The sequence below is a fragment of the Sceloporus undulatus genome, chromosome 10, assembly GCF_019175285.1.
Source record: "Sceloporus undulatus isolate JIND9_A2432 ecotype Alabama chromosome 10, SceUnd_v1.1, whole genome shotgun sequence".
In the NCBI taxonomy this organism is placed as follows: domain Eukaryota; kingdom Metazoa; phylum Chordata; class Lepidosauria; order Squamata; family Phrynosomatidae; genus Sceloporus; species Sceloporus undulatus.
Window position 1 is genome coordinate 10898954 of NC_056531.1, and position 23131 is coordinate 10922084.

Sequence of the window (23131 nt, forward strand, 5' to 3'; positions counted from 1 at the left end):
CATCATCATCATCATCATCATCATCATCATCATCATCATCATCATCATCATCTACGGATTTTTGTATCCACAGAAAGTCCTGGAACCAAATCCCAGCGGATACCAAGGACCCACTGTACGTTTAAAAACATACATAAAGTGGGTATTAAAACAGAATTAAACTATTTCAGTAATAAAACACATCACATATCGAAAGAAGAATATGCTGTTTAAAAAGATTTTAAAGGACTTAAGCTCTTGCATTTTTACATTTGGGTCTAGCTAAACAACTGCATGCCCATCTCTAACAGAGACCGGCTAAAAACAGATGGAAAGGAGTACCCATTGAAATGGCAGCCAGAGATGTTTGCTGGTCCAAAAAGGACCATGTGAAACGTGCCCAACCTTTCTCTTAGTCTCCTGACAGAACAAAAGGCTGCCTTGAGATGTGTTAAAGACTTCTTGTGGAAAGCAGAGCAGGGGGAAGCTCACTTACTGAAAAAACAAGGCTGCTTCCCATTCGGAAAAGGAGGCTCGAGGAGCTGTTTAGAATCTCTGAGATGTTACACCTTGAACCCATCACCACTGTGGCATTATGATGGATGGGGCAGAATAAAGGGTGCCCCGACTGACCCAGGATGCTTTCCTGGGCTCTCCGAAAAAGAGAGAGAGGAAGAAAGAGAGGAAGAGATTCCGATTACCTTTTGAAAGATCAGAAGAATCATTAGGACTCCATTCCGTAGAAAGACAAACATTATTCTTCAAGCCTTTCCCATTCCTCTTACCAGGGAGGCTACCCTTAGGGGGATGTCTACTGCTCAAACTTGCCATGACTACATAGGTCAAACCAAACATGGATTGAATGTTGGAATGCAACTTATAGAATGCTAGAGTTGGAAGAGACCCCAAGGGTCATCCAATCCAACCCTTTGTCATGCAGGAAGACAAAATCAAAGTACTCCCGACAGCCTCTGTTCAAAAACTTCCAAAAAAGAAGGCTTTGCCATATACTGAAACAGCGTCTTCTACTATGGAACAGCTTTTACTGTCAGGAAGTTCTTCCTAATGTTGATGTGGAATCTCTTTCCCTGTAGCTTGAACCCATTGTTTTGTGTCCTAGTCATATCAGAGTGCTGAGTGAGACAACCTTATATTTACCAACACTGGTCAGCATGCACTTTCATTCCCTGGCTTGATCACATCACGTACAGTGGGCCCTGCAAATTTGCTGGGGTTGGGGCACAGGACCCTCATGAAAGTGGGGAAATCGCAAATTAAAACCCCCACTTTTTAAAAAAAAAAATCTGAGAAAACACCTCTGTATTAATCTCTAGGTCCTCCAGTGCAAAGAGATTATTCACCCGATCTGGGTACCAACTTAAACAGATCTTATTGCATGCCTCTGTGCCCAATTTGACCGCATTGCATACCTGAACTAGACTCCTGGAGTATTTTTCAAAGAACTGGAAAGTATCATTCTTCGAAAAGTACACCAGGAGTACAGATTGGGTGCACGATGCAGCCGAGTTGGGCATGGAGGCATGCAATAAGATCCATTTAAACCAGTTTAAGCCAGTGCCCGGATTGGGCGAAAAGAGGCGTGTGATAATCTCCCAAGTCTTTGGAGAACACCTGCCAGAAGTTGACCTTAGAATTGCACTGGAGGACCTGCACATGTCTAGAGAAGTGTTCTCTCTAGGAATCTCTGGCGGACACTGACCACATGTTGGAGGACCTAGAGATTCCTAGAGAGAACATATTAATGAAATCAATGAATAAAATAAAATCCGCAAACGTCAAAGCCGCAAATGTGGAGGGCCAACTGTACTTCCAAAGAACCACCCCATCGACAAGTGCTTAACCTAACGGGAAACCTTTCACTCCTCCCTTTACCCAGGCTACATGAAAAGTTCATATTAATTATGGCCTTTCCTTTAAACATAATGGCTGGCGTCAGCAGATGCAGTTTGATGGGTCTGTTCAACTGCCTACGGTGCAGGTGTGAAACGCGATTCCTATCTATCTTTATAATGAGATCTGGCAGTGTACACTCTTCCATTGGTATGGTTAACAAAATTAATAAAGATCAAAAAATATTAATTTTCCTCAAGGGCATTTTCAGGTTTGCCAGGGCTGGGGTAAAAAAGTCAAACAGATTTCTCACCCTCTTCCAAGAGAGAAATTAAATTTCCCTCTTTTGTCTACTTCAGAGTAGCTGCTCACTTTGGATATCCCAGAGTATCCCCTCGACCGAGACACCGATATTAATAGGGCCAGCGTTATCAGCCTCCTTTCTCATGGAAACAGGAAGATAGTTTAATGCTATTTTACTACGTGTGCGTGTTGTGTGCCTTCACGTTGTTTCCAGCTTATGGTGACCCTAAAGCAAACCTGTCATGGGGTTTTCTAGGTAAGATTTGTGCAGAGGGGTTTGCTCTTGCCTTCCCCTGAGGTTGAGAGAGTGTGACTTGCCCAAGGTCACCCAGTGGGACAAGCTGGAAATTGAATCCTGGTCTCCAGAGTCCTAGTCCAACACAAAACCCACTGCCCCACACATGCATAATGCGCATAAATGACAACAAGTGTTCAAAAATGCATTCAGGAAAAGGGCCTTTGAAAACAGGGCCAAATTCTGTACAAAAATTAAAGCCTGAGAGAAATGTGCAATATACACATACACTTGCACATTGTGTGTGTGTGTGCGCGCGCGTGCGTGCGTGCAAATTTTTACATGGTTATGGGACAAAAAATAAATAAATACATCTCAAAATGCAGGAGAAAATGAATTTAAAACTGGAAACATGAGAAATAAGAGAAACCAAAGGTGATAGATGTGTCCATTCCTAAGCAGTGATGGTGTGACTAATCTACCTTGGAGGGTTGTTGGGAGGATATGGAGTTCAAGAACCAGGCACGCCCTTGCCATTTTCTTGGAAGAAGGGTGAGATATTATTATTATTATTTATAATAAATGCCAAAGGGCTCTCCGGAGAAACAGAGAGCATGAGTTATTTTTTGTAAGCGACCTTGGGTCCAAGGGCTGGTGGAAAAGACAGGAGATCGACATTAAAAGAGGAGGAGGAGAGGTTGTTGTTTCATTTTTAAAATAAATTGTCACTCGGTAGGTTTGGCGTGTTTGGCTAAGGCTTGGGAATATGCCTGTTTCCTTGACATGAAAGAACTCCCTATGATAATATTTAACAGTGCAAGCCTCCACAGGTCTGATCAGATGAAAGCCCCATTGGGTTCAACAGGGCTTCCTCCCAGGAAAGAGTGGAGACTTAGGTTGGGCAACTGTAATGGGTCGGTGGGGGTACTTTTCAGCCCCTGTGACTCTCTGCGGACTACAGAGACTGGCAAAAATGCCCCCCAAAAGAAAGAAAAAAAAACCCCACAAAGTGAGAAGAAGTGGTGCTTAACTGGATTCATTCTGCAGTGCAGATGCAGCCTGGTCCTGAAACTGTCACTCTAAGGAAGCCTTTTCTTCCCAGTGGCCTAAACCTTATTGCTAGTAAACCCATTGGCCTCATTCCCACTTCCAGATAAATTAGTGTACGATCTGAATTGATGGATCGATTCGACAGCGGAGCGTGGTTCCCACTATAGTTGCCCCGATTGCATTTCCCCCCCTCCAAAATAATCCACTTGTGGTTCCCATTCACAAATGAACTGATTCAAATTGATTTGGTTCCAGCCGTCCGAAGGGGAAATTTGAATTGATTCTGATCAGCAAGTGGTTCACACTTGCGCAGATTCGATTTCTCAAAAAACAAGCGGAAAAAACCAGCGTCAAAAAGACGCGGGTTAAATGGGTCTAGCGCATGGCCCCTCTCTCGGAATCGCTTCAGTGATTTGGATTAAATGGGTATGAGGGTCGTTTGAATTGGTCCAAACTGATTCACGATCCGGTTTAAAAAGTAGTGGGAATGAGGCCATACGTTTCATTGGGGTTGATCTACATGTTGACTCGCTAGTCAACAGTTGATCCAATGGGTCTATACTATTGGGGAGACGCCAACCAGATCCAAGCTAGTGTCTTTTCTCAAGCAGTTCTCCACCTTGACCAACATTCCCAAGACAGGCCCATCTGGATCTCAGCCCTTCCTCCCACTGTTCCTCTGAGACCATATTTATTAAGTCTTTTCCCTCTTGTAACTCTCCCCCTTACGGGCTCGCAAAGCATCATGCCTCTCAGTTTTCACAGGGCATCTTTGAAATGAGTACAAATGAGTCTGGAATCCAAGGAGCTAGGTTTTCTATTGACAAATGTCTGCATTACGCTGGGTAGATGCAGCTCCTGAACATCTGGTGCTACATAATCCCCGACGTCTTGTGAAGTCTCTGATGCAAATCCCACCTGTGAATAGCATTGCCAAGTTGTCAAAATAGCAATAGGGGACAATCAGAGCAGGGTTGACAGTCTGGATGTGGCTATGAACATGTTTGTGTTCCACAGAAAGACTAATATGTGAAAGGGTTGATTTCGGTTAAGCTATCCATATATTTCTCTGCAAAATGAACATCGTGTCCAATTGTTCATAAATTACAACACACACACGTTTCTATCTTTACAGAGGGCCCACACCCCAAAAGGCAGCACTATATGGCATCTAGTACAGTCCATGAAAAAGGACAAGCTTCCAACATCAAATAGCGGATGTCCTTTAAAATACAGGACACGTGTCAGCCCTATAAGGGAAAAGCTTTCCGGAGCTCAGATAAGAGGAATCCCTTAGGATAAGGGGCATCTGGCAAACCTACCTTTGTGCAAGTTGTGCACAACTCCTCAGTTTCTCTGGCTCACATGCCTCAAATGCCCACGAGGCATTTGCTGGAATTATATGTGTTATGGAAATGCCATGTGGAGGTGGGCTCATGCTATCATGTTTGGTGGTCATGTCCCAAAGTAAAAAAGTATTGGTTTAAAATACACAAAGAAATGCAGGATATATTGGAGACAAGCTATCCTTGTACCCTTGAATTTTATTTATTAAACATGACTTCTTGTTTGGGATTAGATACTGAGAAAAAATACTAGAGAATGACTTTTAATAACCACCACCAGATTACTGTTGGTAAAAACATTGGAAATTAGAGAAAATACCTACCTTGAAAGAATGGTTAGAAAAAGGTATTGAGCTAAAGGAGATGGACAAATTAGTGGAATAATAAAAAATCAATAAAGCACTGGGAAAAGGAATGGAATCCCATGGTAAAATATTTGAATAGGGTTTGGGACATAAAGGAACTCTGTTATAGATTGCAACAAGATGAATGACATAGGAAAGTACTAAGTCAAGGAGGAATATGTAGTAGTGAAAGGTGAATAAAAAAGAAAGATGACAGACTATTATTTGAGAAAGAAAGTTGTATTTAAGTTGATATGCATATACAGGTATGAGAGCAAATATATGCCAGTTTGAGTCAGTATGCCTATATACATATAATTTAAATAAGTATTAAAATGTGAAAAAGATGGGGTTAAAACAAATAACAACAAACAACGATACAGGTTTATCAAGGATTAAGAAATGCTTAATTTTATACTCTTGTGGGAAATTTGATACATATGATGTGGGCTAAGATCCTTTGTTGAAGATTCTCATGCAGTGCTGCTTGGTTAGTGACATTGTGCAACCAACCATGCAAGGACCTCTCCATGTTCAAGATGCATCCCTGACAGATGCCTATCCAACGTCTGTTTAAAGACTTCCAAAGAAGGAGTCTCCACCACCCTCTGAGGCAACCCATTCCACAAAAGAATAAGCCAAAGGGCTAAACCGTATCTCCAACATAGTGCTTCTAAATTTCAAACTAAAACCTAGAGTAGAAGCACTGTCCCACTTACATGGAAGTCACCAGCTGTCAATGCCAATATTTTTGGCACTACGGAAGATCTCAAAAGCACAGCGGGAGAAGAGGAGAGTCTTTGCAAGTCTTTGCATAAAGCCTTCTTTGTCGATTCCAACATGTGAATCAGTATGGTTTAGTATGGGTCCAGTGCAGGGTGGCCCAAGCAGTTCAGCATGAGACCCTGAAGTCTTTTAATCCAATCCAAGAAAATGCGCACACAGAGACATACACGCAGATATCCCCAAATCCCAAGAGAGGGGGATGCTGCAAACAACTTGACTGTTTTTCGAAAGGAAGTATTGGCACAAGATTTTCTCTGCTAAATGCATTCAAATCTTAGCAACAGGTGGGGACCCTTCTCTATTTCACTTTGTCTGAAAACTGCCTGATCCTTGACATGTAATTTTTGAGGGCTGGGGGGGGGGGGAGAGAGATGGAGGGGGATGAGTAGATCTAGTAAGACTCTTGATCTTCCTTCATTTGATGTATCAGCTTCTGGCTGTCTGCGGACCAAATAGCACAATTAATCTATGAAGCAGTTAAGCCGGAAGGCACGGATGCTACAGAGGCATTCCATGGAGAATACTGTACAACGGCTGGGATGGCCTGTTTCTGAGGGCTTTGTCCTTTCCTAGTTGCCTTGAATGGAATCAGACCATGGGCCCACCTAAGCCTATAAAACGCTTTCCATTGAGAGAAGGTAAGTGGACTGAGATGGGCAATTGTCTACATGCGTTCTGGATTGAATGGCGGGTGGAAGCTTCTCCATGTCTTCTGTCTCTGTCTGCATCACTACTCAGCTTCACCCAGCAGAAGATCCCATGACAGAGACAGATGCAGAAACCAGAGCTTGAGTCTGACCCACATGCCACCTCTATCCCCATATCTGTTATGGACACATGCTTGCAGGACCCAGTTATGCCACTGACTACATCCATTGTTCATACACACGCTCAACGTCTAGATCAATGATCCCCAAACTTTGGTCTCCCAGATGATTTGGACTTCAGCTCCCATAATTCCTGACTGTTGACCAAGTTGGCTTGGGGTGCCTGGGAGTTGAAGTCCAAAACAAATGGAGGACCGAAGGTTGGCAACCACTGGCCTAGAGCCTACATCAAGGAGATGGAGCATATGCTTTGGGAGTTATGCGGCAGTTGCACAATACTGTCTCCTTAGTGCCTTGTGACCCTGTGCAACCCAGTTTGCATCTGCATGCACAATGTGTATCCAGATGCAATGCACATGTGATTCCATGGGCATCCAAATGCAATGTCCATGCAATCCATGCACAATGGCACCCTGTGTGCAACTTCACTTCCACAGGCTTGAATGGAATATGGCCAACCTTCATTGGGACAAAAATATTCCACCACGTCTTTCCAACTTCTAAAAAGTGCTGGCGGAACATGGCTTGGACCCAGCTGGGACTTGGGCTGGTGGCTGCCAGCAGTTCGGCAGCCATTTAGTAAGCGATAATCCCCACCTCCATCTTGCATCCCAGCTCTAGCCCGGGAGGTTGGAGCTGGTTTAACATCCTGAGCGATAAGCTCCAAATATCAATCACAAAAACACACACAAACACTGTCATGGGCCAGGAGCTGCAGGACTGGGACCTGGAGGAAGAGTCCAATGAGGAGACTGAGGAAAGGACCCCGGCAAGACCCCCCCCCCCGACCCCCTGATACATAATAACTATCGGCCTGTTTCGCTGCTGCCGTTTTTGGAGAAGGTGATCGAGAGAGCGGTCGCTTTCCAGCTTCAATCGATCTTGGATGAGACGGATTTTCTAGACCCATTTCAAACCGGCTTCCGGGCGGGCTATGGAGTTGAGACTGCCATGGTCGCCTTAGTCGATGATCTCCGTCTGGGCATGGACAGGGGAAGCGTGTCCCTGTTAGTGCTTTTGGACATCTCAGCAGCTTTTGATACCATTGACCATGGTATCCTTCTGGAACGCCTGAGGGAGTTAGGTATCGGGGGCACTGCGCTCCAGTGGTTCCGTTCCTACCTCTTGGGTAGATTCCAGATGGTGTAGCTGGGGGACGTTTTCTCCGATAAGAGGGAACTAACATCTGGTGTCCCTCAAGGAGCTATTCTGTCCCCCATGCTATTTAACATTTACATGAAACCGCTGGGAGAGATCATCCGGAGATACGGGGCGCAGGGTTATCAGTACGCTGATGACACCCAAATTTGTTTCTCTGTGTCTCCGACTGATGCAGTGACCAGGGATGGCATCTCTCCTCTAAATGCTTGCTTGGAGTTGGTAATGGGCTGGATGAAGGAAAACAAACTCAGTCTGAATCCAGAGAAAACGGAGGTACTGGTGATAGGTTCCCCGGGTCCGGGTGGTGAAATCTGTCATTCTGTCCTGAACGGGGTCACACTCCCCGTGAAGGACTCGGTTCGCAGCTTGGGAGTGCTCCTGGACTTGTCGCTCCAGCTGTCATCTCAGGTGGATGCGGCGGTCAGGAGCGTTTGTTATCAGCTTCGGCTGATACGCCAGCTGCGCCCCTACCTGGACCGGAGGGACCTTGAAACCGTAGTACATGCTCTGGTAACCTCTCGATTGGATTTCTGCAATGCACTCTACATGGGGCAACCCTTGTACCAAACCCAGAAGCTACAGCTAGTGCAAAATATGGCAGTGAGATTGGTCGCTGGTGGTTCCAGGTCAGACCACATAACACCTATTTTGAAAGACCTTCATTGGCTGCCTGTTTGCTTCCGGGCTCAATACAAGGTGTTGGTTATTACCTATAAAGCCCTAAATGGCTTGGGCCCAGGGTACTTGGAGGACCGCCTCTCCCCATATAATCCGCCCCGCACACTCAGGTCAGCAGGGAAGAATCTGCTAGAGGTCCCAACTGCACGTTATGCAAGGACCTCGCTACGGGCCTTTTCCATCTCGTCCCCAAGACTATGGAATAATCTTCCAGATGAGCTCCACTCCACCACATCTTTAGATACTTTTAAAAAGAACCTTAAGACCTTTTTCTTTTCTCAAGCCTTCCGCCCATGAGATGTTAGTTTAAATTCCACCCCCTCGGTTTGACGACCTTGTGATGTCTATGGATTTCCCCATTCAGCTGAACCTGTTGTTTTTATTGTTATTGTGATTGTTTTTAGATACTGCTTTAATTGTTTTTATCTTGATGTATTTTTCACTTAAACTTGTACGCCGCTTTGATCAAAAATTGGAAAAGCAGGATATAAATAAACTGTTTATTATTATTATTATTATTATTATTCCAGACAGGGAGCAACCTGCAACTCTCCCTGTTGCAAAGCAGCCAGCCCTCCCTGCTGAAGAGCCTCAGCCAGCTCATCCTGTGGAATTTCAGCCTCAGCCAGCAGGACAAGGGCAAGACTCACCTGCAGAGTCAGATCAGGCAGAGGACACAGCTGGGGTCCTAAGTCCTCAGTCATGGAGGAAGGATGAAAGGATCTAACAAAAGATAGAATTAAAATGCTCAGCCAGGCTGCAGCTTAAGCAATAAGCAAGCTCTGAATAGAAGCAGCTGGGGTCAGGTTATTTAGGAGCTGAGTTGGCCTAAGGAGTTGCTGGAAGTAACTTGCCTGTTTCTTGGTCATCGTTTTTGTTACCAGTTTCTAGACTGCATTCCTACTTCAAACTTCCTGGCTTCTTCAACATTTGAACGATGTCGGTTCCTGTTGACTCCCTTGACTCAGATTGCTTGACTCACACCTTTCTCTTAATGGATTCTCACAGGTAAGGATACTTTCTAGCTGCTTGTAATTCACTGCCTCTGCCTGCATTGTCAGTTGGAGGTTCCCTCCCAACCAGGCTGTGGTGGTGTTTGTGAACCAGGACAAATACACACACAAAAAAACATATCCTGTTCTAATCAACAATATATACCTAAATCTAAATATACTAAACTATATTACTCACCCTCTCCAAATTTCCCTCTTCCTCCCAAAACTAAATCTAATATAACCCACATGTTAACACCATTAACGCTAATTAAAATTGACTTCCCACTTCCCAAGCCTAGAAATGTAAATGCTTCTGTAGCTTAAATTTCTTGATAAAGTTAACTCATTTTTCATAGAATCCTAGAGTTGGAAGAGACCACAAGGGCCATCCAGTCCAACCCCATTCTGCCATGCAGGAAATCTCAATCAAAGCATCCCTGACAGATGGCCATCCAGCCTCTGTTTAAAGACTTCTAAGGAAGGAGACTCCACTGCACTCTGAGGAAGGAGTGTGTTCCACTGTCAAACAGTTCTTACTGTCAGGAAGTTCCTCCTAATGTTGAGGTGGAATCTCTTTTGCTGTAGCTTGCATCCATTGTTCTGGATCCTAGTCTCTGCAGCAGCAGAAAACAAGCTTGCTCCCTCCTCAATGTGACATCTCTTCAAGTATTTAAACAGGGCTATCAGATCACCTCTTAACCATCCCCAGCTTCCTCAGTCTTTCCTCATAGGGCATGGATTCTAGGCCCTTCACCATTTTGGTCTCCCTCCTTTGAACACGCTCCAGTTTCTCAACATCCTTTTTAAAATGTGGTGCTCAGAACTGGACACAGTATTCCAGGTGGGGCCTGACCAATGCAGAACAGAGTAGCACTATTACTTCCCTGGATCTAGACACTATACTTCTTATTTCACTTCTGACTGGTCTCTGGTACATCCAGAAGAGACCATATAACACCAATCCTAAGATCACTCCACTGGCTGCCCATCAGTTTCCGGGCCCAGTACAAGGTGTTGGTTATTACCTTTAAAGCCCTAAATGGCTTGGGTCCAACCTATCTTTGGGACCACCTCCTTCCATATAATCCTCCCCGCACACTTAGATCCTCAGGGAAAAATCTGTTACAGCCTTGTAAAATAAGGCTGTCTGCGACCTCCCAGAGGACTTTCTCAGCCGTTGCTCCCAGATTGTGGAATGGCCTGCCGGATGAGATACATCATATTACCACCCTAAATAGCTTTTTAAAAGCTATAAAGATGGATCTCTTCCAGCAGGCCTTTCCTGAATAGTCCCCTGGCCATCAGAAGGAAAATCAAATGCCGACCTCTGACTTCACCACATTTGTTTTTAAAGTATGTTTGAAATTTCACGTTGTTTAATTGTATTTTTAGGGGGGGGGCCTTGGACTGTATATTTTAACCTTGTAAGCTGCCCCAATTGCATTGTGTAGAGAGGCGGGATATAAATACATTTTATTATTTTTATTACTATTATTACTTATCACATGAAGTCATGGCCGTCCTGTTGCCGCCTTGCATTTCGTTTGTTACTGTAGTTCACCTTTTCACTGATGGGCAAAACCCATCAATAGGCTCTCAATCTCACTTCTATTCCATTACTGCCCTCATGCGCTATGTCCTTTCTGCTACAGTTCTGCTTCTCAGGCAGTCACATGGTGTGAATGGCCGTGATTCTGCTCCTCTCCCCTTTCCAGCAATTGCAGCCGCCAACTGCTTCCTGAAACTGGCTGCTGTGTGCACATTCACATGGCAGCTGGCTTCGGGAGGTGGTTGGCAGCTACGATCACTCATTCACCCCTTTCTCCTTGAAGGTAGTATTCAGCAGTACAGAAAACAGATCACGTGACCATGGATCACCAAAGCACTGTTGTGGGGGAAGTGTGATAGGAAACCATGCTAATTTAACCAGTATGTTTCTGTTCTTAAACCAGCATGATTGTGGCAGGACAGCAGGTTGGTGCAATAAAGTCCTCTGAGTTTAAGTTGTGCAAAGTTTGTTCCACGCAAGACTCAGTATGAGTCAGGAAAGGAGAAAATGGTAGTGAATGTGAAGAGAATGAATATGGCTGAGATTGTGGCAGATATAACTAGAACTATAGTTTTTTGTGGCTTTTTTGGGCTATGTGGCCATGTTCTAGAAGAGTCTATTCCTGACATTTCACCTGCATCTGTGGCTGGCACCTTCAGAGATGCATTCTCTGAAGATGCCAGCCCCAACTGCTGGCGAAACATCAGGAATAAACTCTTCTAGAACATGGCCACATAGCCTGAAAAAAGCCACAAAAAGCTATGGATGCCAGCCATGAAAGTCTTCGATTTAATACATAGAACTGCTTTCTCATCGATGGAAAAGGCAGGCCCAAAATGTTGCTGTTTCAAAAAGAAACGGTGCAGTGTGAAATGTCTGCAGTAAATCAATCAAAGATAAAGAATAAATAAATATGGTATACCCCAAACACCTAACTGTCACTATCACATACCCCTCTGTTTGTGCACTTCCATCTATTGCAAAGCATTTAATAAGATGCCAGCCACAGATGCTGGCGAAACGTCAGGAACAAACTCTTCTAGAACATGGCCACATAGCACGAAAAACCCACAAAATACTATGGATGCCAGCCATGAAAGCCTTCGACTTCACATTTAATAAGACTTTCTAAGTAGAGCTCCAACTCGTGCGGACACGTTCTGGGAGACGTTGAGCTGCCTGCACCAAGAGAGGCTTGCAGGGGGGTGGAGATGAGAATTCATTCTGCTTTCCATACCATCGGCAAGCATTTCAGGCTTGTGTCCTGGCACAGCCAGTTCAAGGTAGACATGGCTGTACGTATATTTTTAGATTTTGGGGTTTTTTTTGTCAATCTTTAATGAAGACTTAATACTTTAATTAGGGCACAGAGGACTTAATTATGGACTTAACCAATATTTAATACTTTAATGGAAATAGAACACTTACAACGAATTATTTAAGGTTAAAAAAATGTATACACATGTATATACAGACAACCAATTATAAAAGAATTCAAAAGTATCAAATTCTCAACCAAGCATACAAAGAGCAAGAAGGACAAGATGGTTATTTCTATGCTGCCTCTTTTAGACAATGTTGTGTACAACTGAAGGGGCATATTCCAATATTTTTCTGTATACAGATATTTGGTCAGAATTTAGCTACCTATCATAGCATCTGGGAACCTGAGAATCATAGCTTTGCTTCCTTCCCCTGCTCCTATTTTTAAAACAAGTTTGGAGACATAGGAATTTGCCTTATACCAGCTCAGATAATTTGTCCATTTAGCTCAGCCTTCCCCAACCTGGTGATGCTCTCCAGATGTTTTGAACTACAATGTCCATTGTCCCTTACCAGTAACCATGCTAGCAGGGGCTGATAGAGCTTATAGTCTAAGACAGCGATGTCCAAACTCTGGCTTCCAAGTGTTTTGGACTTCAGCTCCCAGCATCCCAGACCATTGGCCAAGGTGCCTAAGGCTTATGGGAGCTGAAGTCCAAAACACCTGGAGGACCAGAGTTTAGACATCACTGGTCTAAGATGTCTGAACAATTTAGGGAAGGCCAATGCAGTACACTATTATTGGCCATGATCCCACCGTGTTTCCCCAAAAATAAGACACCGTCTTACATTTATTTTTCCTCAAGAAGACACACTATGGCTTATTTTCAGGGGGTGTCTTATTTTTTATTAAGTATGGTACAACAATCTACATTCATTCAAATATAGTTAAGTCGTCGTCTTCTGGAATATCGTCATAATTCTCTAAACCCAGACTTCCATCCTGAATTTCTTGTGACTCCATTTCCTTTAGAACCATTGGCCCCAATTTTTCATGTCGAGCAATAAAGCTCTCATTAAATGACTAGTTCTTATTCATGAACAGTCCATGAAAATCAGCCTCTGTCGGATGGATGGGGAACAGAACAGGGACTTCCGGCAGTGTCGGCGGTGTTCTTGCAGCATTCCCCCATGCGATAACAGGGTGATATCCCTGTTCCGCTCCCTTTCCATCCCATCTTTGTTCCGCGCCGGGCATATATCCCTATGTCTTATTTTGGGGGTATGGCTTATATTGCGCAAATGCTTAGAAATCCTGCTACAGCTTATTTTATGAGTATGTCTTATTTTCAGGGAAACAGGGTAGTTCATCTACTTAGTTAAAGCATTGTTAACTATGTAGTGTCTCCTGGCTGATCCCTAACTCCCATTCCGCTTTACTGAGCATTAACTACTGCAAGCGAGGGAGGTCTTTTCTTCTGTTTATCTGTGCTCAGTTGACTGATGCTCCCACCAGCGATCTCCTGTGCAACAACCAGAATCAGGATCCCTGTGGGAGAAGGTGGAAACGTCAATCTACTGAGCCCCAATTGATAGGAGAACAAATCTCCGCCACTTGCAGTGGCTGATGCCCAGTGAAGCAGGATTAGGGGCCTTTTATAGTTGTAGCAATCATGCTATGATAAAGTCTTGGGACTTTATCACGAGGCTAGAAAAGCACAATTTTAACAGGAGGAAAGCATCTTTGGCTGGTTCTTATCACATGACATTGTGTCCATCCTGCTGCTGTCTTTCATTCCATTTGTTACTGTAGTGCACTTTTTCATTGATAGGCAAAACCTGTCAATTGGCTCTCAATCTTGCTGCTATTCCATTACTGCCATCGTGCGATAGGTCCTGCCCACAGCATGTCTGCTTCTCAGAAAGACACGTGGCGTGATTCTGCTCCTTGTGAGAATCGGTACAGCTTTCTTCACCGTCCAGCTTTCACAACCATACATAGAAATCAGAAATGCAATGGCCTGGATGATTATGACCTTGATATTCAATAATACGTATTTATACTTGAGAATATTATCTAATTCCTTCATGGCTGCCTTTCCAAGAGGTCATCTACACTGTAGAAATAATGCAGTTTGACACCACTGATTTTCTTCCTATCGGCTTTCTTCACTGTCCAACTTTCACAACCATACATGGAAATCAGAAATGCAATGGCCTGGATGATTATGACCTTGGTATTCAATAATATGTATTTATACTTGAGAATATTATCTAATTCCTTCATGGCTGCCTATCCAAGGGTGCATCTACACTGTCGAAATAATGCAGGTTGACACCACAGTAACATCTGGATTGAGCCAATCCAAAAATTGAAGTTGATGCAGATTTCACATATGACAGTCACTGCGCCAAGCAAGGAGCATGTTGGCCCAAGCTAGAGAGCTGAACCTGCCATCTTGAAAGCCCAGTCGCCTCTGCCATCCACCGCCACTTCTTCTGCCTTTGTAATCTGACTCTTAACCCTGTCAGCCTGACAGCACTTGGATGGAAAGCCAAGGTCTTGTTTCTTGGCTGCCTGCTTCTTAAAAGAAAAGAAAAGAGAACCACTCTGTCATTAACAAATGAAGCTTCGGCCTTGATTAATTCCACAGGTTTCTTCCATTAGAAGCCACTACATCATTGTTGCTGAACAGCTTCTTCCCCCTTCCCCTTCGGGTTGACCTCCTTCCCACCATTTGGCCATTTCCCTTGGCTGTGGAAGTTATTATAGGCTGGTTATTTGAAAGACCTGGAAATCGGGGCAGCCGCTGCTTCCTTTCATCTCCGGCTCTGGGGCTCCTCAGCCCTTGGCAGTTTGGAAGGATCGTGGAAGTAATTAATGGCAGGAGGAGGAAAGGAGGAGGCACTCCCAGGAGTCAAAAATTCCTCTTGACAATGACCACATGTCTGCGCCTTGGTTGCCCGTTCACCTGACAAGGAGAGCCATCGAAGAGCGATCAGCCCCAGTGCCTACATACGCCTTTGCATGCTTTGAAAATGTCTCTTTCGTACTCCTAGCTGCGGAGGACAAAACTTGGCACAGCATCTCCAGGTATGCTCACCACCATCCCTCAGTCTTGCAAGCATCTCTCTTACAGTAGTTGTGTTGTGGGCCTTCAGGTTGTTTCTGACTTATGGCCGCCCTAAGGTAAGCGTATCCTGGGGTTTTCTTGGCACGGTTTGTTCGGAGGAGGATTGCCATGGCCTTCCCCTGAGGTTGAGAAAGTGTGATCTGGCCAAGGTCATCAATCATAGTCCAAAATTGGATAGATACAGACAGATATTTAAATGCAACAATGTAAAAACAATTAAATCTATTGATTATATATATATATATATATATATATATATATATATATATATAAAATCTGTTCTTGCTGTGTGCCTTTCTGACCTATGGGGACCCTGTCATGGAGTTTTTACAGCAAGATTTGTTCAGTGGAGGTTTGCCATTACCTTCCCTTGAGGCCAAGGACACATGGCCAAGCAGGAATCGTACCCTGATCTCCAAAGGTATAGCTCAACACTCTCAAACCACTATAACATGCTGGCTCAACACCCTTCGCTGAACTAGAGATCCAAGGATTCTAGAGGATGGAACTATGGCACCTAAAATGGGATCTGAATGATATAACTGCATAGTGTGAAGTCCAGATTTAAGCATAGCAAAAAGCCATCTCATTGGGTCTAGTTAGGACGCATCATTGTCGCAGTGCTAAAAAGCTGGCATGTTTTCCCTGATCACAACATTTAAGATTTGGGTTGGTGTTTTTTGTTCCCCGCCCAAAGGGGGTTCAATTTTGGAGGAAATAAGGGAAAGTCTTGATGGACAGCTAGTGACCATGCGGAACCTAAACCAGATGAGCGGTGTCAGCTGGTGGAAAGCCAATGAATGGTAGCTGTCCTAAAAGAGCTCAGTCCTCTTCCCCCAGATTTGTCACTGACTGCATTGTTATCTGCAAAGGGGGGAAAGAATGTAACCAGAAACACATTTTTAAGTGAAGGACTGACCTCGGAGGCATCAGGAAGACAGTTTGAGTCTGGCCAGCTGTACTCAGAGGGTCGGGTTGGCTGCTTCTCTTGGTTTAGCAAGATGGAGCCGTTTCCACTGAGAAACGTCCATTTGTAAAAGTCCAAGCCCTGCCATCAAAAAATCTTTACAGGCAATTTAAAAATAAATATAAGCATTTGGCTCTTTGTTCGACTTTTGGACACCTTAGGACAGATTGCTAATGGGGTAGTCAAGCCAAGGCTTGCAGGGTCAGAGCACCAGAGCTGCATCTGTGGTGCAGAAATAACGCCGCTTTAACCGCCATGGCTCAATGCTTTGTCATTTGCCAAGCGATTTAGCCTTCTCCGTTAGTGAACTTTGGTACCCCACCAATCTACAAACCCCAGAATTCCATAGCACTGAGCTGTGGCAGTTAATGTAGTGTCAAGCTGGTTTCTTTCTGCAGTGTGGATGCAAGCCAGGACTTTTTCATTGGCAGGATTATGGCATTGGCAACACTGCAACCCTCTCCCTGCTGTAATGCAATTATTTGAAGGTGGCTCCGTCTCTGATAAGCAAGTCCTTCATAGTTTTTTGTGGGTTTTTCAGGCTATGTGGCCATGTTCTAGGAGAGTTGATTCCGGATGTTTCGCCAGCATCTGTGGCTGGCATCTGCAGAGAATGCTGGCATGGAAGTGAGTGGGGTATCAAACAGTATATATATACCCCACTCACTTCCTTGCCAGCATTCTCTAAAGATGCCAGCCACAGATGCCGGCGAAAAGTCAGGAATAAACCCACAAAAAACTATGGTTGCCGGCCATGAAAGCCTTCAACTTCAGCAAGTCATTCACTTTCTAAAAGGCCTGCTCCTGGTGGAGATGAAAATGGATAGAAGTGATTTGTTCGTTTGGATCAACAGAACATATTGAAATCTGTAATTCTGACCCAAAACCTGTCCTAGACTTATACATGAGGTCAGCTTTATAGTTCAGTATACATAGTATAGTGGGCTCTTGATATCTGCTGGGGTTTGTTTCCAGGCCTCACGAGGGATACCAAAATCCATGGATGCTCCAGTCCCATTAAATCCAATGTAAATGGTCTCCCTTGTGCAAAATGGCAAAATCAGGGTTTGCTTATTGGAATTTATATATTTTTTAATATGTTCAAGCCATGGAATCTGGATTAAAAAAAATCTGTGGCTATGAAGTGGCAACTGTGCTCATTAATTAATTACTTAAATAATTAACTACAGCGCGCCCATGCCATATGCAGGCGCGCCATACGCAGCCTTGAGCATACGCGCTCAATCTGTGGGTAGCGCGCGGGGCGGAAGGGGTGGCACGTCCCATTCAATTGAATGGGCGTGCACGCCCGTTGCGCCCCGCGCGCTCTCGCGCCGCCGCACACGAGCCCCATTGTTTCCAATGGGGCTCGAGCATAGGCGGAATTCGCCTTACGCGGCGGGATCCGGAACGGATCCCCCGCGTAAGGCAAGGACGGACTGTAGTTATTATTATTATTATTATTAACCTTTATTTATAAAGCGCTGTAAGTTTACACTTACAGTTACCCCCAAGATCTCTGCAAGCTAAGGGTCCGAACAGACAGGCCAAAATAAAGCTGCTTTGGGTTACTTTGGAGATATGCTGTTTAAATGACACATGCATCTTAAGAGACCAGAAGCTGTGGTCCAATTCTTAGGACTGGAACGTGTCTTTGGCGCGGCTTTTGGACTCTTAGGATGCATGCATCATTTAAACAGCATATCTCCAAAGTGACCCAAAGCGGCTTTATTTTGGCCTGTCTGTGTGGGCCCTAAGACATCAGAGATATGACCCTTGGTAAGATGCCGGTTCTTGGGGAATCCTGTCTCTAGCAATAGCAAACCTGATTCTGAAAGCAAGCATAGTCCTTCCCTGCAGCCAACTAAAATGATGCTGATAAACCAGCAATAAACTAAGCGTTTTAACAGCTCTGGTCTGGAACAGATCCAAGTTCCTTCTATTCTCTCCACACTCATCAACCTTATTCTGACTAATACCATGCGCACATAGTACACACTCGTGTGTGTGAAAGAGAGATGGAGAGTGAAAAAAACATCGAATTATGCCTGCAAGGGTCTCATAAAGAAATTCCTATGGAAAATAAATCAGAGACAAAATAATAATTACTAGCTAGAAGAGACTGCTCCACTCATATTATTAGGCCCTAACCAATGAAATGTGTTTTTCCCCCTAGCTTATCATGTCTCCACAAGAGTGGGAGATGGATTCTTCTAGGGATCTGGAGTGGCATGTAATCCGAACTCTCAGACCCCTTTGGCAGCTCCTTTGCTAGGGGTTTTGCATGGCTTTTTACAAATGCCACCGATCCCTTCCCGGAGTTACAGCTGGATAACTGGACTCCCCTTTCCGGCTGCCCTAACCCAGGCAATTTCCCCGGTTCTCGGGGGCAAACGTTCCCAGCATCTCACTTTGACAGACAAACAGGAGCTGTGGCTTGCTGCGTTCTCGGGAGGGTAATTAGGTTCATTAGCAGGCGATTAATTCCTTTACTCACCTGCCAAGTTTAGTCGATCCTTAGGGTTCGCTTTTTTTAAAAAAAGATAAATCCCCCAAAGGAATTACTCTCAGGAACTTGGTAAAATTAAGACTGATGTGTAACATGACAGGAACTTAACTGCACCATTTAAGACGCAAGGAAAATAATACCCATAATTGCCCTGAAGGGCCTTTGGAGAAGGGATCAGCCTCCTTGCTGAGGAATATGTGGTCATACCTCAGTGTTCAGAGTCAGGGTTGTTCAACAAATGTCTCATTTTTTCCCTTTAGTTGATCTCTCGTGCACACATATACAGTGGGCCCTTGGTATCCACTGCATTTGGTTCCAAGAACCCCCCATGGATACCAAAATCCATAAGTGCTCAAGTTCCATTATAGACAAGATGGTGTCCGTTACATAAAATAGCAAAATCAAAGTTTGCAATTTGGAATGCATACTGTATATTCTTGAGTATAAGTCGACCTCATGTGTAAGTCAAGGGCAGGTTTTGGGGCCAAACTTATGAATCTTCAAATGACCCATGGATATATCGAGGGTAAAACCTAGGGACATGTAACAAAGGTTGTAAAGGATGACGCAAAAGAAAACGATGCCAAAGAACTTACACAATTCCAGCCGATATAACTGTTTGTATTCATAGTAAAGGATGGATGGATGAGAAGGTAGAAGGGGGTCAGTGCTTCCAGGACAGATTATATTCTTGCCTTTCACCAGGGGATGGTTCCTTTTTTATATTAGAATTAAAGTACAGTACTTACATTGACACATGGATAAGTCGACTCTGTTTTTTTGGGCCAATTTTTTGACTAAAAATTCTAGACTTATACATGAGTATATGCAGTACAGTTGACCCTTGATATACGCTGGGGTTTGGTTCCAAGATCCCCCGTGGATAACAAAAGATTGGGACTGCAAACTCAGGTCAAGATTTGGGGATCTAAATGGTCAGTCCTTTCATAGGGAAATCAAAATTAGCTCTAAGTTGTAACTTAAAAAAATAATCACACATACATATAGAGAATGAGGCCCCATACAGACAGGCCAAAATAAAGCTGCTTTGGGTCACTTTGGAGATATGCTGTTTACATGATGCATGCGTCCTAAGAGTCCGGAAGCTGCACCAAAGCTATGCACCACACCTTAGGACTGGATCGTGGCTTTGGTGCGGCTTCTGGACTCTTAGGACGCATGCATTATTTAAACAGCATACCTCCAAAGTGACCCGAAGCAGCTTTATTTTGGCCTGTCTGTATGGGGCCTGAGTCTCACTTATCCGAAATACTTGGGAGCAGAAAACTTTTGGATTTTAGAGTTTTTAGGATTTTGGAATACTGTACTTGTATATACATAATGAGAAACAGTATCTTGGAGATGGAATCCAAGTTGAAACATGAAATTCATGTATGTTTTGTATACACCTAGCCTGAGGGTAACTTTATACCTAGTGTTCTTTTAATGATTTTGTTCATGAAGCAAAGTTTGCGTGCATTGAAACATCAGACAGCAAAGGTGTTACTATCGTAGCCACCCTTGCGGATGATTTTGGAATATTTTGGAATTTGGAAATCTGAATAAGGGGGACTTCATCTGTAATACTGCCTCATTTCAGACAGGTAGCTCTGGAGGAGTCTGTACTAGGCACCTGTAAAATAATCTGTTACCACTTGTTGCTGCTGCTTAAGGTGTTGCAGCAAGCTGTTGGTGTTGTAATATTGTTTACCCTGATGCATTTGCTGCCTACAGTGAAGACAGATAGCAGTTCCTGGGATCCCCTCCCACCTCAAAATGGTCCCAGGCACAGTGCTACTTTTTCTGGTGTGACTCAGACTGCCTTCCAGCTAACATCTAGGTAACAATTAGGGAGAATTGGGGTGTGGACAAGAGAATAGGTTTTGCTACCACACCTGCACAAACACATAAAAAACAGTCAACACAAAAGACAAACAGAAGATTAAGCTAGGGCGTTCAACAAGACAAAAGAAAATTTTGTAGTGTTGTGGTTTATAGTTGTTTTTCAATAGTCTATGTTCTAATGTACCGCCTTTTGGTGAAAAGGATGTTATAAATATTATTATTATTATTACAGTGGGTCCTTGTTATCCACTGGGATTTGGTTCTAGGACCCCTGTGGGTAACAAAATCTTGGATACTCAAGTCCCATTAAAAACAATGGCACGGTAAAATGGCGTCCCTTATATACAAGATCAAAGTTTGCTATTTGGAATGTATGCTTTTTAAAAATATTTTCAAGCCATGGATGCTTGAATCCATGGATTAAAAAATCCGTGGATAAGGAGGGCTGACATTATTATTATTATTATTATTATTATTATTATTATTATTATTATTGATGGGCTGCCATCACACCACATAATGGATGCAGTGTACCCGTGCTTTAGCTGCCATGGCTCCATCCTATGGAATTTTGGAACCTGTAGTTGGGGTACCAGCACTCTCTGACAAAGAAGGCAAAATATCCCACCAAACTACAAATTCCAGAATTCCATAGCATTGAGCCATGAATGTTAAAGTAGTGTCAACTGTATTCATTCTGCAGAGGAGATGCAGCTTTAGTGAGGCCAATACACCCCCCCCCCCACTGCAGCTCTTTCACGATCTGCTATTACCAGAGAAGGAAGAAATATCAGATGAGATTGACAATATAACTTCAATGGCCCACAAAATCTCTCCCTATAAACACTGTGATTGATGAGATTCATGCCCCAGGTTGCACTTTAGGGCTGTCACTGAGCACAATAGACTCTGCCGTTCCACTGCAGTTTGGAATTGGGCCAACCCAAGACATTGCAGTGCTAGTTTAGATTGAGCTGAGTCAATTCAATTCCTTTTGTCATTTGGGATTTGGCGGAATCAGTTGCAACAATCTAATTTGTACCATTTTCTTTTTCCAACAAGGGCATGACTCCAAGAAGTTTACAATGTGATATGCAAAACAGCCTCCTTGGGTGCCACCGCTGCTTTGCCGCTATTTTAGCTCTTGCATGAAGTCCTGGCTGCATCCATACTGCAGAAATAATCCCATTGGACACCATTTTCATTCTCATGGCTCAGTGCTATGGAACTCTGGCAGAGTTCTGGTGCCACAGCAAACTACAATTCCCAGAATTTCAAAACACTGAACCACGGCGGTTTAAGGGGGCATTCACACTTACTTTTTTGCCCCAAGGAAATCTGGATCTCCGCAGTATGCAATACTGGATCAGTATTCCCACTATGCTTTCCATTCCCAAATCTCTCTGGCATTTTAACCCTGTTGCCATTCACTTGCCATCAGAATAGTTTAAAATGGAGGTGCCTCCCTTTCCTGGAATGATGTAGCATGATCCCAGTCAGTTCAATAGCATACTCACACTACCAAAGATGCGGATCATTGTGGCTCTTAAAAAAAGACACAGGAAAAAACCTGGTATCAAATATACCAGGTGTAGAGGATGTTCCCACTAGGGGAAACCCCGTGTTCTGAATCGAATCCAAGGAGTGGCGTTCATATTAGGATCCGATTTAAACCTAGAACGGTTCTAGAGCAACCCGCAATCGTCCCCACTACAAATCGAATCGTAGAGCGGGATAAAAATTTAAATCGAATTTTCCTCATTTAACATGTGTTAAAAAAACACTAGGGTCCGACCTACGTTTTTCCATTGATTCGAGTTAGGAACTGGAGTATTTAAATAGGAACGACAGCCTTTGAATCGGGTTGGATGGATGGGAGGAGCGGACTGCGGTGGGGGCTGTCCTTGGGGGAGTTGCCCTTTCTGTCCCCATCCGTCGTGGCTGTCGCCATTTTTTCTTCCCTCACCCCTTTGTCCGCTGTGGTCTTTCAATAAGAGATAAGGATTATTTTTATTTTTTATTTTAATGGTTTACAGGCGCTTAATCTCTTCAGCGCTTTAAGCGCCTGAAGTCCCGGCTGCTCAAGCGCCTGCATCTGCCAAAGGACTACAAGGCTTCCCCTGGTGGATTGCAACCTCCCCTCTGTGTGGGGAGAGCCCATTTCTAACGGAGGAGAGGCAGGAAGGCAAGCCTCCTCTCGAAGAGGCATTCCCTGCCCGCTTGGGCTCTGATCTCGCCCAGGCAGGGAAGGGAAGGCTCCTCGCGAGGAGGCATCTGATCTCGCCCAGACAGGGAAGGGCTCTGATCAA